Raw genomic sequence first — 18,268 nt, forward strand, 5'->3', positions numbered from 1 at the left:
TCTCCTGGCATGAGATAAAACGATGACTACAGTGTTGGCGTGACTAAGGAGACAAGAGAGGAGAAGAAGACGAGCTGATAATGGAAAATAAAATATATTAAGGGTATGGAGAATACAGTTGATTCACAGAAAGTCAAGCACTAAATCAGGACAGAACTAAACCAAGCTCGAAGTAAGAATGAGCTCTTATTCTTTTACGGGCAAAGCCGCAAGTATTTGAAGATAGAGACAGACAGGAAGTAGGAAGGAAGAGGCTGCTGCAGAAACAGGAAATGGAACACAGAGTCATTCTTCCTCACAGCGGGGACTTCCTGTTCTAGAATAACATACGCCACTGTACACCAGGAGACCAGAGACTAAAGGGTCAGGAGTCGGGACAGGGATGAACCAGGGCCATGGGCTTGGTCTCTAGTTTATGTTCATTCCGTGGGGGGTCATATCTAACAACCTCCTTCTCAAATAGTTGAAAGATTGTGACTAGGTGTGCAATATTCACAGGATGAATGAAAATGTGAGACGTCATCTAAGTAGGTGGGATAAGGGGACAGCGACCCAATGACTGTGCAGTACAACCAAAAGAGGGACGGGTGGCCCCAGAGGTTACCCTATTTAGAGCAGGTTCAGTCGTAGGCTCTCTATACTCATTATTTTAATTTTTTCATCATCATTCAGTTAACCTTTCCTTTCTACGTTGAGAGGAGAAAGTGAGCCAGCTTTGTAGTAGTAAATGAGGTAAAATGAGGTAAATGAGGGGTTAGCCCTGAATTTGCCTCGCTAACGCTAACTTAGCTTAGGCTTATACTCTCAGTCTTGATTTAAACTTGGACTTAGGGCTGAACGATTAATCGCATTTACAATTTTATCGCGATATTACACAACGCGATTTTGAAATCGCACAGACACGCGATTTTGGCCCATGCAGCTGATGGCCGATGCCCATAAAAGTGAATGTAGCGGCGAGAGTGCTCCACCGCGTGCTCCACCGCGTGCTTTTGTTTACTTCTCCGTCTACTTAAGGTGCGCGGTAGATCGTGGATGTACTCTGAAAATATCAGCGTGTATAATGCAGCCACCGCTCAGGACTATTGCTGTTTCCTCCGTTAGCATTGCGTTAGCTGTAGCGCTACACGGTCTGATGCTCTGATCACAGAAACTTTCCTCCGGATTCACACGTCTCTGCCTCCACACAGATGAAGCTGAGCCTGTGCTGCTTGTTCAGAGTCCTTTGTGGCTCACTTTTCGAGGCTTATGTTTGGGAATGTTTTGGACAAAGATAAGAACTTATCTCACAACCACTGACTAAAACACAAGAGCAGATAGCAAGGAATTATTTAGGCTATTTACACACAAAAAATTCAGTATAAGCTTATTGGAAATTATGTAGGCTAAATGACTATGTGGACTATTTGGAATTATCTTCATGTGATTATAAAGGACTTAAGAGTGAGTAATACTTTATTAAATCAGTAGTAAATATTTAATTGTATTGCAACAAAAAGTTATTAGCGGAAAATCGCAATAAAATCGAAATCGCAATATTGATTGAAAAAAATCGCAATATGTATTTTTGGCAAAATCGTTCAGCCCTACTTGGACTTGAATTAAAAGTCACATATTTTTACTTGGGGCAAGACCTTAGGTGTTTTCGCACTAAACGGTTCATGGGGACAGACCCTGAGACCCCAGGCGGTAGGTCAGGGAGCGTCCCGTGTGAGAGCTATCCAGGCGCTAAACTGCTGCTACTGTTAGCAAAACGAACTCTGTAGCATGTGTCCGAAGAAGGCATCTCACGATTGCACTTATTATCGCAAAATAATAATAATCGAGCAGGAAAAACAGCATGCAATGACCAGGCTTAGGGAGTTTACAGAAAAATAAGGATTTAAAGACTTTCTGTTCATGATGCACAAAGTAAAGAGGAGCTCCACACATCGAAGACGAAAGAGGGCGAGTCTCACTGGCTTTAAAATTGCGCCGATTTAGAAATATTTAAATGTAATTGCCAACGTGATGCATATGTATTTGTGTTACATGTGTGTCTTACAACTAAACCACGTCACCAAAGAGTTCCTGGTCCGACTGGAAAGTACTCCCCCCAGGATAGGAGCTCCTGACCCAGTCCCAGTTCTCCCATGTCTGAAAGCGATCGAAAAAGAGTGTCTGGCACTGAAACAAGCACCAAGAACAGCAAAAGACTATGCGTTTGTTTAGACATTTAACCAAAACTAAAGAAACGCTCAGTTTCGTGATCTAACCGGGACAGAACTAAACTTAACCAGCCGGTTCAGTCCTGCTTTAATCCCGGCCTGATTGCTTCAGTCCTCAGTTAGTCCTGCTTTACTTCTGTTTAGTCTTCGGTTTGATCTTGGTTCAGTCCTGGGTTTAGCCCTGTTTTAGCCCTGCTTAGCTCAGTCCCGGCCTTTCATTCTGTATTAGTCCCAGGTTATTATTGCCTGGTTCAGAGCGAGTCTTTTCTTTCTCTCAAACATCAAACAGAATTTTTCATCAAAACTCAATTACACACACACACACGCGCTTTCTCTCTCTCTCTCTCTTCTGCTGGAGTCTGTATCAGAGCGGGGTCCGGTCGCCGCTGGCAACCGTCTCCCCTCCCGTCTCCATGGCAACCCCCTTCACCGCACTGTTACCGGGATACGTGGATCGCCATGGAAACGCCGGGATGGACCAACATCAGCATCAAAAGGGAACATCAAGAGAGGAAACACCCAAAAACTCCCAAGCCACACTGTACAGAGACGGGGAAACAAAGAACCGACTAAAGACACGGAGGACTAAGTTATTCATGGGGATTTTGACGAGAGCCCGTCTATGGCCCAAAGTAGCCTTCAAGAGCAAGGTTAAGGGTTGATTTATTGTCTCCATAGGGAAATTTGAGCTTGGATGGCTTGAAATTGAGCAGGGGAAACCAAGACATAAAGCTATGGTTTGAAGATCACTGCTCTATAATGATAAACTGCAGACCCCAGACCTCTATATCTCAAGGACCTCCCCAATTTTACACACTTTAATCTTTGTTTTGGTTATGGGGCAATGAGAGACAATCGACAACACATCCTGACCACGACTTTCTCAAACTTACATTAAGCTGTTTACCACCACAGCATCTTGTACCTGCCCCAACATTGTAGAAATGTTATATAGCTCCAACACAACAGGCGCTGATGGGGAGCAACAATAGGACGTCTCAATATAACCTTGTATTTGTTTAGAAATCACCTCATATCGGCAACAAAACAATCGCTTCAAATTCAGGAAGTCTGCAGTAGAAAGGTGTTTACACAAGTTTTTTTGTAAATAAATAAAAGGTTGAGCTGCGAGAATGGCGTCATTGTTTTTCCCGCTCTTTCTGATGTGCACATAAAAGGTGCACTGGCGGAGACAAGGACAAGTATAAACAATAGAGTAGAGCAAAACCGTTGCTAAGTCTCTATCTCGCGATCATAGAGCTGGGCCCTTTGCTACGACGCTACAGGTCAGAGGGTTAAGCGAGGTAACTTCGGGGTTAACCCGGGTTTAGCGGTTCTATGAAGCTGGATCCTGTTCTCTTGCGGATGATGAGGTAAGTGGCACTTAGCGTACAGCCTGTCACAATAATCACGATATGGACTTATCGTTCAGTAAAGTACAATAAATTCTTCAACAATATCATTTATCGCAAACTTAAAATGCTGTTATCATGACAGGCCGACCTTTGCCAAACCGTGCTTCCTATGGTTAGGTTAGTACTCGGGCTGGACATTGCCAACAACTTCACGATACGAGAAGTATCCCGATACAGAGTTCACGATACGATACATATCGTGATTAAAGTGCATCATGATAGTTTCCATACATTACGAATTTTAAGAACAACATATATTTTATAGGTGCACAAAATAGATGTTTTTATTACGCTGAATGAAGTCAGAGTGCAATTTAATCCTTTTATTGGAGTAATTAGACTTCATGCTGTGATACATTCTGAATAAAGAAACATATTTGTATGACACGATATATTTGTCTTGATACGATACACGTATTTTCACGTACTCCGTACCAAATATTGCTGAACCCTAGTTGGTACCTTTGGCCATATTCCACAATGAAACAAAAAGATAAAAAAAAAACATCAAAAACGCCTAATTCTTATGGAACGAAACCAGGACTAAACTGTGACTAAACCATGTCTACTGCTTTTAAACGGAGGGAGCACTTTTAAAGTCAACCTTGTTAAGTGCAGCTCGTGATGAATGTTCAGTCTAATATTGGACATCGGCTTCTGGATCGAACCAACAGGAGCACAGAGAACCTGAACCTACGAATATGACCGAATAGGGTTTGAACTACGGCTAAAGGCCAAATACAAAAACACACAAAATCAGGATAAAACAAGACTATCCTAGGACTTAATGGCTTTGTTCAAATCCCAAACTCGGTCTAGGTCTAAGAGGAAAGTAAAGCCAAGTCTAAACCAGCGCGAACACATCCACGGCCTTGTATGTATGGCCCATGGGGGTGGGGTCTCGGTGCATCTGGGAGACCGTTCGGGGGGGTCTTGGTCTGATCCAGATTAGCGCGTGTCTCCTCAGAAAAGATTAACACAAATTTAACATTCAAATCCTCAAAATACAACTGCGGGAAGTGGAGAAGAGAATGTCTGAAGAGAAACTAAGTTATTTCATTATATATTCCCCCACAGCCGACTTCAGCGATTAATAAATTCAACATATGAGAGCTGTTGAGAGTTGCTACTATGTTAAAAATGAATGGTGCATTTCTGATTCATGTTTGTCAATTATACAAAGCCAGGAACTTGGTCAGGAGTGCCAGCTGGAGGATCAGACTCCAGTTTTGTGTTGCTGGGGGGAACCTTTAGGGCGCAGGGAATACAACATGCAAACTCCCCACGGCAATGCCCAATCTGGCCAGGGATTCCAACCTGGAACCATCTTGCTGTGAGGCGAGAGTGCCCGGGTGAGCGGTGCCGAGGGGAAAGGGAGACAGGAGGAGGGGAGGGAGGATTTTGGGGGGTACAGGGGGAGGGAGATGGAGAGAGGGGGGTGTGAGCTGCAGAAGTGTTAGCTGGAGGTGATATTAATAATCCATAACACGTTTGTAATGCTCCCAACAGAGACGGTCTCTCTCTAACACAAACCCGAGCATTAAAAAGTCTTCAGAACGGCAGAGGAGTTTAGCTCTGAGAGCGGGGGGGGGGAGGAGGAGGAAAACTATCTGAAACATTAGAGCGAGGTGTTGGGTGTGGCTCTGCATTTCAACAATTTTAACAATAAAACTGAACAATGGTGTTACAACTGAGGACCGGGGCAAAAACATTAGATATGCGCTCATAATGACTGACTGAATGAATGAATGAATGAATAAAATAACCACAGCAAGAATCAATCCCAGGCCAGGTGTACTGTATTACTAGTTCTCTCTCCGTCTCCAAGTTTTCTCCAAATGCTACAAACAACATGTAAAAATAGAGGACCTAAAAACCCCTGAACAAAAAGAGATTCTGAATCTCAGTAATAGGCAAACCCACCATCCTCCGAGCCTCAAAGAGTTATGTCGCAGCATTTTCCTCGGCGCTGTGGGTCCAGGTCCACACTCTTTAAAGTGCCCTGTCTCCGGATAAAGAAACAAAAAGAAATGCTTCTGTGAGTGTTTAGAAGGTGCACTCTAGGGCTCGACCAATATGGATTTCTTTGTTTCGATATGGCCGACAGCCGATATAAAGGCCAACATTTAAAAAACGTCTGGTTCATAATCCTGTGTATGAAGCTTCTGAACAGTGTTGAACTGTGACAGCAGGGGGCGCTGTATGAGGGGTATATGGCTGATTTACTTAGGACATTAGGTACTTCAGAGGGAGCCTGTCAAAAAATACGCAGATTCCAAAACAAAAAACGGCAAGTTATGATTATGACTTATGATTCAAAAATTACACACTTAAGTCGACAACATAAAATACAGTGAAATAGGTGCACAAACTTGTGACAGATTTTCACTGCAAAGTTTCTCTGCTCCCCTGAGGAAGTTGTGGGAGGGCTCATTTTAAAGCTCTAATTGACAATGCAAGAAAAAGTCGCTATCACTTTCGGTTTTGGATACATCGGTCGGGCCGTAGCACACTCGCAACAAACAATTCTGGCCAGAAAAACTGCAAATAGAAACTGAACCAAAATTATTCTGAGGCAGGGTGAAGTGTCTTGCCCAAAGACACAACAACATAATGCCACTACATATGCAATCAATCAATCAAAGTTTATCTATATAGCACTTTACAACAACACCAGGAAGACCACAGTGCTTCACAGAAAGATAAAACTATTTAAAAACACTAAATTGCATCCCAGACATATCTCAGTTTGTTCTAGGACTAAAAAGGACAGATCCGTGAGAACACGTGGACTAAGGGCAGGGCTGCTCGATTATTGAAAAAATAATAATCACGATTATTTTTGTCATAATTGAAATCACGATTATTCAAACGATTATTTGTTGCCTTTAAAAAAAAGTCTATCTTTATTTTATTTATTTATTAATCAAAACACTATGATGATATTTTATGTTTTCTGGACTGTCATAAAAGTACAAATGATTTCAAGTACGCCTTGATTAAAGAGAGGTCCCTGTTTCACACCTGCCCCCTGCTGGCCAGCCCTCACACCTGCGCAAGTAAACTGAGCGGCGCGGCCTGATGACATCATCACACAGCGCTGTTTGTTTTTATGTCAGACAAAAGCATGAGCCATGGCACGTGAAAAGCGAAGGGAAAATAATCCCAGTGGCCTGAAATAACGCAAGTCTGCTTTGCAAAAAGAGAAAAAAATAGAAAAAAAAGAAATAAAAAAAATTGAAAAAAAATATATATATATTTGGAAAAAAAAAGAAATTTTTTTTTTAAAAATTTTAAAAAAAATTAAAAAAAAAAAAATAGAAAAAAAAATAGAAAACATTTGAAAAAAAAACAAATTGAAAAAAATTATAATCGTTTTTTTGTGCGATTATGCTAATTTTGTAATCGTTTACTGTAATTGTAATCAAAATCGTAATCGAATTTCGATTAATTGCACAGCCCTAACTAAGGGGCAGTTCGAGACTGTTTAGGCGCGGCAACAGCAAAGGAACCATCGCCCCACTGTTTGTACCGGGACCGGGGCACGTACTGTAGATGCAGACATTCCATCCCACGCTGCTTTAAGCTACAGCCTTTTCGAGCAGAACCTCAGACAAAAAGATGCCCGTGTTTTATCAGCTTTGTCAAAATCGTGCGTCCCTTGAATGTGGCGCCCGCTACTTCTTTCCGCGGCTAATTAATATTTTGACACGTTCTTTCAAGCTCACAGATTCAGAAGATCTGCAGGCGGACAGATGTTGAACAGAGGAGAGTGGCAGGAGCACGCTTCACGGGCTTTTATTGCAGCGAGTTGTGTTACGCTATAACTGTCAGTCAGAACAACACAGAACACGCTCACAGTCGGGTGAACAGCGTTTTCACTGCGGCGCGGGTCGTGTTAGAAACCAAGAACAAAAACCCAAAGTCAGAACCAGGAACAAAGACCAACATCGCGTTTGCCTGGAGGTCCAATCCAGCCCGGGATTTATTCATAACCAGTATTGTAAGCAAGGACTTTAAAAATGTGTTGAAGAGCAGGTATTATGCCTTTTTGGAGGTAATTGATAATAATCTCAAACATCTTGATCACTATCTTCAAATGGTGAGAACTGTGTTTCCCAACCAGTGGTACGGGAACCCCCGGGGCACTTGAGCACTTGGCAGGGGGGACTTTTTCAGATCAAATACAAGAAGATGAAACTGCATCGTAGACCGACAGTGCTTCAAAGAAAGTTCATTTTAATGACGCTTTCTGATCAAATATTTGAATTTGGCAGTGTTTAAGCTTCATTCTGAACACAGCGCTCCACTGCATATGGGATAATCTGAGTTTAGCTGATCACTTTTAAATATTGGCAGGATCTTTGAGGTTGGGGATACTCGGGAGTGTAAACGAACGACTCAAGGGGACGTGAGACAAAGAAAGGTTGGGAATCACTGGGTTAGAAAATGCAATATTGATCTAAAACAGCTGAAGCAAATGATCTGGTTTCACTTATCCTGATTTCTACACAATCCCCCCATAAGCCCCAGCCTCCCTCCTCTTGCTCCCCTTCACTGTGCAGCTGTTTCAATAGAGAAAAGAAAAAAAGTCTGTGCGGCTTGTTTGGCTGTAAACTATGTGTCTTTACGTCGCGATGGAAGGATTGAGCTTAGTACGAGAAGCATTTCCTGGATGCTTTTCGGTGCGAACAACAGCCATTGAGGAAGATCCAAAGATTACGCAAAGATGTGCGAGTGGCTTGGAACACAAGCTCAGGCATGTTTTTGATGAGAGAACAATAAACAAGGATTAAACTCAACTTAAACTGGGATTGAACCAAAACTACAGTGAACCAGGACCTAATAACAAGTTTGACCGATATTTAGGTATTTTTCAATATCGGCTATCGGCCGATCTAATGCCGATATCTCCGGAACCGAACGTGATAGAGACTTCCCGTTTCGTGCATTGGAAAGAGCACAGTCACAGCCATAATATCCGAGATCTCAAGGCAACTGAGAAACATTGCAGTGAAAATCGGTTACAACTTTGTTACATTTTTATATTCTATGTTGCAGAATTTTGCTGATAATTTCAGAACCATAAGAGATAGAGACTTGCTGTTTTAGGTTTATTAACTTTTGTCTTCAAACAAGCTCCTTCTGAGGCACGGACTAAAAAGGAATATGTTTAATAAATCACATGCCCCCCCCCCCCCCCATACAGCGCCCCCAGCTGTTACAGTTGTTACAAACACTGACACATTTTACAGTCTTACTATAGATGGGATTATAGACAAGACTTTTTTTTTATTATCGGCCAAAGATATCAGTGGATATCGGCATCAGCCAATCAAAATCCAAACCTAAAGAACAAGCGAGAACTAAACCAGCAGGACTAAAATGTCTACACACAAAACCCAAACGTCCATTTTAGACCTAAACACCCAGACTGTTAACAAACTCAATCATGTATGTTTAATGCTGCAGCCCTGGAGCCAGTTCTAATCTCTGTGTACAACAACTGCACATCTCCACCCGCGAGCTACTGTATCCGTCCCGCGGGAGTGGAACCGGCAACCTTCTGTACCGCTGCGCAGGGCTTTGAAGAACATGAGGGAGGGGGAGTATAACGGGACGCGCTGATGATGAGAGGGTCAGAAGTGTGAATTATTGAAGACAGAGAGATGTGTGTGGAGGTCAGATGGAGCGGCAAAGGGAATATTAATGAGTGGAAGTTAAAACAGGGAATTAATTATTGTGAGAAATCCAAACGGAGACGGTCGTCGGGATGGGGAAAAAGAAAATAAAAGTATGTGGGATAGAGAAGCGTTGGCGGTGGTTTTTCGGGTAGAATTTCAAATCGAGGGTGAAACCGAGAGCGAATATTAAGGAGGAAGGGGGGGGGAAAGTTGGGCGAAGGAAAAGTTGGATATTACAAACTGCAAGACGGAACCAGGACTAATTTTGAGCTGGTAGTGCGGGTTAGCAGGTTAGCAGGTTAGCAGGGAGGGAAGAGAGATTGACCATAAAGAGGATCATAACAGGTTTGATGACGGGTATGACGAGTGTGGGCTGGCGTTTTGTCTGTGTCAGGGTACAGTTTAAAACTCGAAAGTCGTATCTGCACGATACATAGGACGCTTTCAGCCTAAATTGGAACTAAATCTGGACTAAACTTCATCAAAACATGGACTAAAACAGGACTAACTGGACAGTAATGAATTGAATTGGACTATATGAACTGTCGCTGAAACCATGATAAGAGTAAGAGTTAGTGGACAGCGACAAGAAGGGAAAAAAAAGACAGGGTTAAAGAGAGTCTTTAACTGAAAGTACATTTCTTTCACGGATAAAAATGACAAAGGGCAGTAAAGAGGACAAAATCATCCAGTTGGGAAATGAGACATTAAAAAACCTTAAGGGAACAGATTTACATAAAATAAGTTTGACCCTTAAGCCGTTTTTTTTTTTAAAGAAATCAACCGAATCGACCGTGGAGACTCGTGATGGGTCTTCGGGACCACACGCAGTTTTTGGAAGTCCGAAGAGAGCGGCCAGAGGAGCACGGGGTCAGGAGGTCTGGGATATCCTGGGGAGCCTGTTTCTTTTAAAGCGCTAAAAGCAAGTGCCCAAATTTTAAAATCAATTTCTGAACTTGACTGGAAGCCGGCGGAGTGGTGCTCAAAGTGTGTGAACTGCTCTCGGGGTTCCGGCAGCGGGGTTTAACTTGGATTTGTTGGATACACAAATCAGGACGAAGATGAGGAGGAGCAGAACGGCCAGCGGTTTTAAATAAGTGGACCGCATTGGAGCAAGGATCTATTGTTAGAAGGAGGAAACATCTATGGGTCACTGACTGCAAGACCCGACATTAAGTCTCATTAGGGACGTCAGCCTACAAAAGCTGATTTCGGTGCTTCCTACAAAAACAAGTCAGATTTCAACCATCGTTACCATCAATCAGCTTAAAACGGGACCCAGTACTTGATTATTTGAGCAAAAGCACATATACTACTGGTCAAACATCACTCCAGTAAAAGTAAAGGTTGCTCAGTCAAATTGTTAATTTAAGTGAAAGTCTGGAAGTCTAAATGTGTTACAAATTTTATGAAGAAATTAATAAAAATCCACCACCTGGTCTTGCATTTTGATGTATAGCAAGCAATAATATTTAGATCATTTTTTTGTTAAGTCCCTCCTTCCCGGATCTCAGCAGCTAATCAGAGTGTAGTATCCTCCCGTGCTGACCAATGAGACGAGCTTTTCCTGTGAACCAGCCTGTCGGGTCCAATCAGGAGGAGGGGGAGGAGCTTGATCGTTTACTTTTGAAAATTCTGTTCCTGCTTTTTTCCTTTTTCCTCCTTTTTCCTTCCCTTTTTCCTTTTTCCTTTTTCCTTTTGCAAACTAAGATGGGCTTTCTGGTTAAAGGGGAGGAATTTTATTGTTTACTATAAAATTTCACTCTATCTCTCCTCACTTTGCAAACTTACAGATTATCACTTTAAGTTTAAGTACTGGACTATTTAAAGTAGAGAATGCAAATCTGCTTCTAAGCGTTTTAACTCAGCGGCTTCAAAACAATAAGTTGCGTCCAAATTCACCTTCTGTGCGGCAACAGGAAGGGAACAAACCCTCTTCTATGTTGTTAGACAATGGCATTTATCGGTATGTCTGCACAGCGCCACCTAGCGTTCTGGAGTATACATGTTAAGGCTTTTAAAGTGAACAAAACAGATGGCCAAATTCACCTTTTACTTGGGAGCCTTTGTAGGAATGTAGCGGAGTTGAAAGTATTATATTTATCTTTCGAATGTAGTGGAGTAAAAAGGAAAAAGTTCTACATTAATCAATCCTCAAAAACTCTACTTAAGTACTGCACCTGAGTAAATTTAACTTGTTACTGACCACCTCTGACAGGAACTAATGTTTAGATCAAGTTTTTTAATTTCATTTAGATTTTAAATGTAGTTTTAGTTTTAAATTGATGATTCAGTTCACAAGGCATATCCCAGACATGTCCCATAATATTTATTAATAGTTAAAGAAATGCAAGAATTCTAGGCCTTTCAGAACATGTTCAATCTGTTTTCCTTATCTCAGTCCCGTAGGTTCATTTTGAGAACGTTTTGGGGATATTCACTGAAATTACGCTGACATTAATGGGAAGCCGGCGCAAGACAACTTTGAACAGCATGAAGAAGCCATCTGACGAAGTCTAATTAATTCAGCGCACTTGTTAATAAATGTGTCTAATTCTATCAACAGTTTTCGACAGAGCAGAACAGAGTCAGACACATCAGAGCAGCAGCTGTCTCCTGCACCAACCAGCGGAAGCTGAAACGCTAACAAAGTAACATGCAGGTGAGTGACTGGGACAGATGGGAGCGGAGACGCGACGAACTAGAGCTAAAAAAACGACAGAAGTGAGACAGAAACAGGTCTCCGGTGTAAACTAGTGCGATCGCGGGACCACAAAGGTTTAAAGCAGGACTTTAGGGTTACCTGAAAACAACATCCAGCCCACAAAACACTGTGGTCAATTTCAGCCAAACTAAAATATGTTTTGGACCATCATTGGACTTATACGGTGAAGATTGTTAAGAAATATCATGATTATCCAAAGAATTTAGATTTAATGCCAGTTTCAATCCAGTTTGATGCTTTTAAATCCCGTTTAAGGCCTTGATTTTGGCACAGTTCAATTATTGACTTTCTAATGCTTTGTAATTCCCAGAGCTAATTGCGATGTGTTTCAGACAAAAATTGCGATTCGATTTGAGATTGTTAAACAGCATCTGATACCATAAACCAAGATGACGAGTGAAGAAAGTCATGCTACTTTTAGATGGTCAAACAAGATATTCTTGCTCAAACATGCCCCACATTAGAACAATACACAATAATCTACTTCTCTTCTGGAGCAGTTCGGCTTCCACCTTTCCCCGACATTCAGAGTACCACTGGGAGACAGCCACGTGACTAAAGTTAGTCCGAGATGGAATCACACAGAGTCTATCTGCACACTTTAGAACAGGTATGGGCAAACTTATGGATGCAGGGGCCACATTGGGCTTTTGAACTTGGCACAAGGGCTGGACCAGTTGTGAATAGAAATGTTTCAATTAATGAAGCTGTTCTCAGATAGACTGCCATCAAGTAAACAACACACTCAAAAAGCTACAAATTAGCGGCAGTTATGTATTACCTTTCTTTATGTCAGAGAGACATTTGTGGTTTTCACCCTTTTAAGCCAGTGCATATCGGGCTTGATTATGTTTTTGCGGGCCGGACTGAAAGGCCGCTGAAAGGCCCCGGGCCGTAGTTGGCCCACCGCTGCTTTAGAATCTGCTTTATGGAAACTCAGACCATTTACCTGATGCCACTGAACCTGTGATTGCAAGGCTTGACAATTGTGAGTGGTCAAATGTCAGAGACAGAAGAAGAAAACAAAACTTCAGCCTCTTGACTGAGGTTGGGTTATTTCAGTCGTCAAAACCTCTATTGCGATTCGATGTCGATGAAGCCCTAGACCCAATATGTGTTATTAGCTGCAAACGAGTTCTTGTTATTGTCTACAAATGTGTAATAGCTTGATTTACATGCACTTTTACGCAAAACAAAGACTGGGAGTGCACCAGGGTTTACTGAAAAAAAGTCTATCAAAAGCTGCTCCCCAGACCCACATCTAGCTCTCACCCTGCCTCCTGAACATCCAGATTGTTTACGCGAGTTCATTAAATGCACTATTGGGCCGCATGAACTGCATTGTAAGATGGAGTACGCAGAGGGGTCCGCCCAAGAAATACAAATCCACATTAGCCGACAGAAAAAATGCATAATGCTAGCGCAGGTGGTTTACTTTTTTTTACTTTACAAATGCCGTATTTGCTGCAGAGACCCGGGGCGCAAAAGAAATCAGTTTCCCCACTTTTAACGGCCGGGTCTGAACAAAAAACAAACCAGACACAAACCGGGATTGAGCCAAACGGGGGAAGGACATGTCTCCGATTCAAGTCTTTATGCAGTTACTACGTCAGGAGCGGGACACTCACAGACTGGAGACGTGTGCAAAAACAGCTGAGTGTGATGTATTTTCAGAGAGTATTTAAAATGTTTGATCCACAACAAAGTGATTAGCGCCGATGAGAAAAACAGACCCCGCGAAATATGCGGACGCAGACAGTGGGACTCTTCAAAGCTGTTTTAGGGCCCGAATGCAGATGGTCTTCAAACACCAGAGAGAACAACGTCTTTAGCTTCATAAATATGTAATGAAACCAATCGGCGAGAAATTGCACGGAATCTCTCCAAGGGGAGGCCCATACAAGAAAATAAAAACATTATATGGAGGATTTTTTTTTTCCCCCACCCACTCCCCACCGCTCAGGAGCTGTGGATTAGACCGATCGCAGTCGAATGAAATGACATCATCTTGAGATTGAATAGCCATATGGGACAAACGCTTGGAGGGTCTTTGGAAGTTTTATAGGATTAGAAACTTCTTTAGTGAATTGAGTTTGTAGTTTGTCACTAAAATCTTGGAGCGTAATCTACATCCAAGCAAAGTCTTTCCCTGATTTAAACCGGGACTAAACAAGCTCTAAACCTAAACTCTGGTAGACTCGGAGTGAAACGCCTCCTCCGGGTCTGACACACTTTTAATCGGAGGTCATCTGACGAAATGACATCACTTCCTGGGCATTTAAATCTCACAAGTTTAACGTCTGTTTGTGTTAATCTGAGTTTCTTCAGATTACACACAGATTACCCCGCGCTCTAATCCGGCAAACTGGGACCACCACCACAGAATTAAGAACGGACAAGTATGTCGACAGGGAAGGAATTCAAATAAACAAGGCAAACGCATCTGACGTTATGTGTGTTCGCAAGATTGATTCTCCCGGCTTCGGAAGTTGACTCAAATAGGCAGAACGAGTTGGAAATGCCGCCCGATGTACTTTGATATTGACAGCATTATACTGTTTCGAGGAAAATGTGTTAGCTGGAAAATGACAATGAGATTAGTCATACAACAAGATGAGACCACAACACTGGAAGAATAGGAAGTTGTCGTACTTTTACTGAAAGAAGATTATTCTCAAGTAGAAGTTAAAGCATATCCTGAATAAACAGATTTTATGTACTTTCTAACAGAGCCGTGGGAACATATTTTATTAATAGAGCGACAGTGGCACAGATGGTTGAGCGGGTCGTCTCATGATCGGAAGGTCAGGGGTTCGAATCCCACCTCCTGAAAGTGCACATTGTCGTTGTGTCCTTGGGCAAGACACTTCACCCACATTGCCCCCAGTGTCTGCGTACATTGGTGTGTGAATGAGAGTATGAATGGGTGAGTGGATCCTTGCTGTAAAGCGCTTTGAGTGCCTAATGTAGGTGGAAAAGTGCGATATATACGTAAGTTGAGACCATTTACCATTTACCATATTTTAGTTAGAGGGTGCTGAGGGACAAAATTTACCCCAAAACACTTTTTCCGTGCATATTTCCTATTTATTAATATTGTGCGCAGTTCCCAAACTATCCACCGGGGGTGCTGCAGCCCCCTCAGCACCCTGGGTTCCCACGGCCTTGCTTTCTAAGGTTTCTCCTGCCAAATACTCCAGAAGAACATAGTGTGAGAAAGTCCCGATGATCACTGGACTTTAGTCATACGCTACCAGTGCCACTAGAAGTAATAGTAATAGTACAGCATACTAAAACTACTACAGAGCGAATGTAAACAAGCATTTTTTTGGTGAGGGTTAAAATCTCGGTGTTTCCTTTATTTGTTCCTCTGTGCGTGCACTGCCAATCCGTGCCATCGGTTGCAATCGGTAGAACCGGCATATTTACGAGAACACAAACAAGGTGTCTTGCCCAAGGACACAGAAGCTGGATGCAAACCACTAAACTTCGAAAGGGCAAACGTTTCCAGTGTAAATCTGTGAATAACCGTGCTCTCCCTTGAGCTAAATGCTGGACAAACAGATTAATCTGCAAAATAAGACGTGGCTGTAATGAAATAAAGAACGTATTTGAAATGTGGGCTGCATCACAAAAGTATCAGCTTCTTTAATTTACCCATATAGAGACAAATGATTAATGTAAAATGCAGAGTAAGCCCCTGTTTACAGAAGACAGTTCTGAACCGGTCTGTCCACTGTGTGCGTGTGCGCGCGCGTGAGGATGAGTACGAGCCTGTTTTTAGCGCGCGCCGTTTACGTGACTTCCACTTTCTGCTCCATCAAAACCCACGGAGAGTTTTCGGCTCCGGATCGGCAAATGAAAACTTAAAAGAAAGGTCACTAAACTCTCAGTGCAAACAGGGGCGCGTGCTGGTGAGCGTGCCCCAGTGACAGTGCGCGTGCGTGCGTTTCTGTGCGTAGGAATGCGAGCTATTCACGCGGAGATAGTGCCGAGCCGGGACAAGTTCACACACAGCGACGTACTCGAGAAAAAACACGGGCACGCGCGATCAAAACAGCCATAAAAAAACATCCATCAAAGTCAAATCCCCGAAGAGCAGCTTCATGAAATCAACTCACGGACTCCATGAGGAAAAAGCGACACTTTTAAACTCACTTTTCCATCAGCCCTGCAGCTTGGGATGTCAAAACCGCGCCAAATAAACACAGCAAAATGTGATGAAACTAATTCTTACAACAAACCCATCGAAACCGAATCAATCGATGGCTTAATATGTGCCAGGTTCCACTTCAATCGTTTCGCCTGGTAAAGGGATTCTAAAGAAAAGCGTGGTTGTGGTAAAGTAGCCGCTTTTCTCTACGGAGTCCGGTGTCGTGCTGGAGACACGCCTGAAAGCACGCTCTTCCCGCAGCAGCTGCAGCTCGGGACAAGTTCATCCAAATCACCAAATAAAGAAGCGGGGAGAGGGGCACGTGGGACTCACCTGACGTCCACGCGCTGCTCCACAAGTTCGGTTCAGTGCGCGCGAGGTGTACGTCCCCAAAACACGAGCCCGGACGTGGACGCGGATCCCAGGCGCTCGCAGACTGTAGTGACTCCCTACAACAGGTCCCACACACAGACCGGGAGAAGACCCCGCCCCACGCCGCGCTCAGCTGCTCCTGCTCGGGGAGAGGGGCCGGTCCCACCCCCCCGCCTACTCCCCCCTGGCTATGGGACATGCGTCAGGGAGTTAACTTCAGGAGAATGGAAGAAACTATGGCCACGATAAAGATCCAAACACGTTTATGACACGCGTATTACTGCATTTGGCCGACATTGACACATGCTTGAAAGCCATAGATGTTCTTCAAAAATGGGAGGCAAAATATTAAAACCGCAAGCGGCATCGGGCGGCCCCCACTACATTTTGTTGATGTATCTCAGTAAACGTCCAAACTATATTTTAGCAAGTGTGGCCAAAATCTTTTTTATTTGACAAGCAGCACGACCGATGTTCCATGACCACAGTCCACAAGCTCCTTCCAGAGGGCAGTAACAGGCTGTGTGTTTTATATAATGGGAGATTTATGTGTGAATAACATGGGAGCCCCCAGGCGTTTCCATGGCAACACCATACACAATATGGTATGGGTCCCATTCACTTTTTTGATTGGGATGACATCAACTATTTGCCAAATTACATTCATTCACACACATCACATACACATCTGAGAAACTCATTTTTTCACTTCCAATGCATTTTTGTCTCTCAACGTAGAGGGGGCGCTGTTGTGCACAATGTCACTTATTCACATTTGTTGTGTCCTGGGGTGAAGTCAATAAAATGTATGTTTGGGATTTTTAATCTGAGTTTTTTTGTCCAAATGAGAGCGATTTATAGTTTACGATAAATCGCAAAATTCTTCGTAAAGATTGCGAATGTCTGTACGAATCACATTGCTCTACGACAAAGCTGACGTTTCACTTTTGTATGTGTTTTTTTTTATTTCCCTAATATAAAACACATATTTAAATACATTTTTAAACGGACCAGACTTTTGGTGTTTGGTGAGTTTTCGACTATGTTCAGGGGGTCTAAGATTGTAGAAAACTCACCAAACTTGACCCAAAATTCAAATATGTATATGTTATAAAATGTATATAACATATTTTACATTGTTATATACATTTGACATAATATGTTATGAAATGCAACATATTGGAAAACTCTCTTCGAGCCCCATGCTGCCGTGGGGGGGCGGAGGTGGATGACAAGCACGAAGGACAGTCGACCGTATTCCCCCGTTCATTTTCCTGCAGTAACGAAAGGGCAGTACCAGAGGTGTGGCGGTCACTGCGTGGGGATTACAAAAGGCCCTTGCGCCGGGCAGGTCGCTCGGGACCAACAAGGAATTGTTTTAATAATGTGTCAGTAGTACAGGCAGTAACCGCTGTCATAGTAGCAACTGTATCTGCAGGAGTAGTAGTACAAGTAGCAGCACTAAAAGTACCAAAGCAAAAACTAAGACATTTCTTAGGAAAGAATTTGAGAGTTTACTCGTGAATCAAGACAAAATACACCGATTAATATAATTTATTTCTGTACTTAATACATATATTTCAGCTTCATTAACATAAACCCCAGCAGCTCTTTACACTGACTAATGTTTGACCTGGTTAAAATTTGCATTATTATTATACAGTACAAAATTTGACAGTAAAAAGGCAGTAATTGGCACAGCATCATTTGAC

At 42.7% G+C, this 18,268-nt stretch overlaps 1 protein-coding gene across 1 annotated transcript in view; it reads right to left on the minus strand.

Annotated features, from left to right (window-relative positions):
- The window catches only part of plxnb3 (plexin B3), a 128,193-nt gene extending 111,521 nt beyond the window's left edge, over positions 1-16,672 (minus strand). Inside the window, exon 1 of the mRNA XM_079557820.1 lies at positions 16,518-16,672. The gene's annotated coding sequence lies outside the window, so the exon portion shown is untranslated. The remainder of the gene's footprint in view (positions 1-16,517) is intronic.
- Positions 16,673-18,268: the final 1,596 nt, after the last annotated feature.

Source organism: Gobius niger, assembly GCF_951799975.1.
Source record: "Gobius niger genome assembly, chromosome: 6".
Classification (NCBI taxonomy): domain Eukaryota; kingdom Metazoa; phylum Chordata; class Actinopteri; order Gobiiformes; family Gobiidae; genus Gobius; species Gobius niger.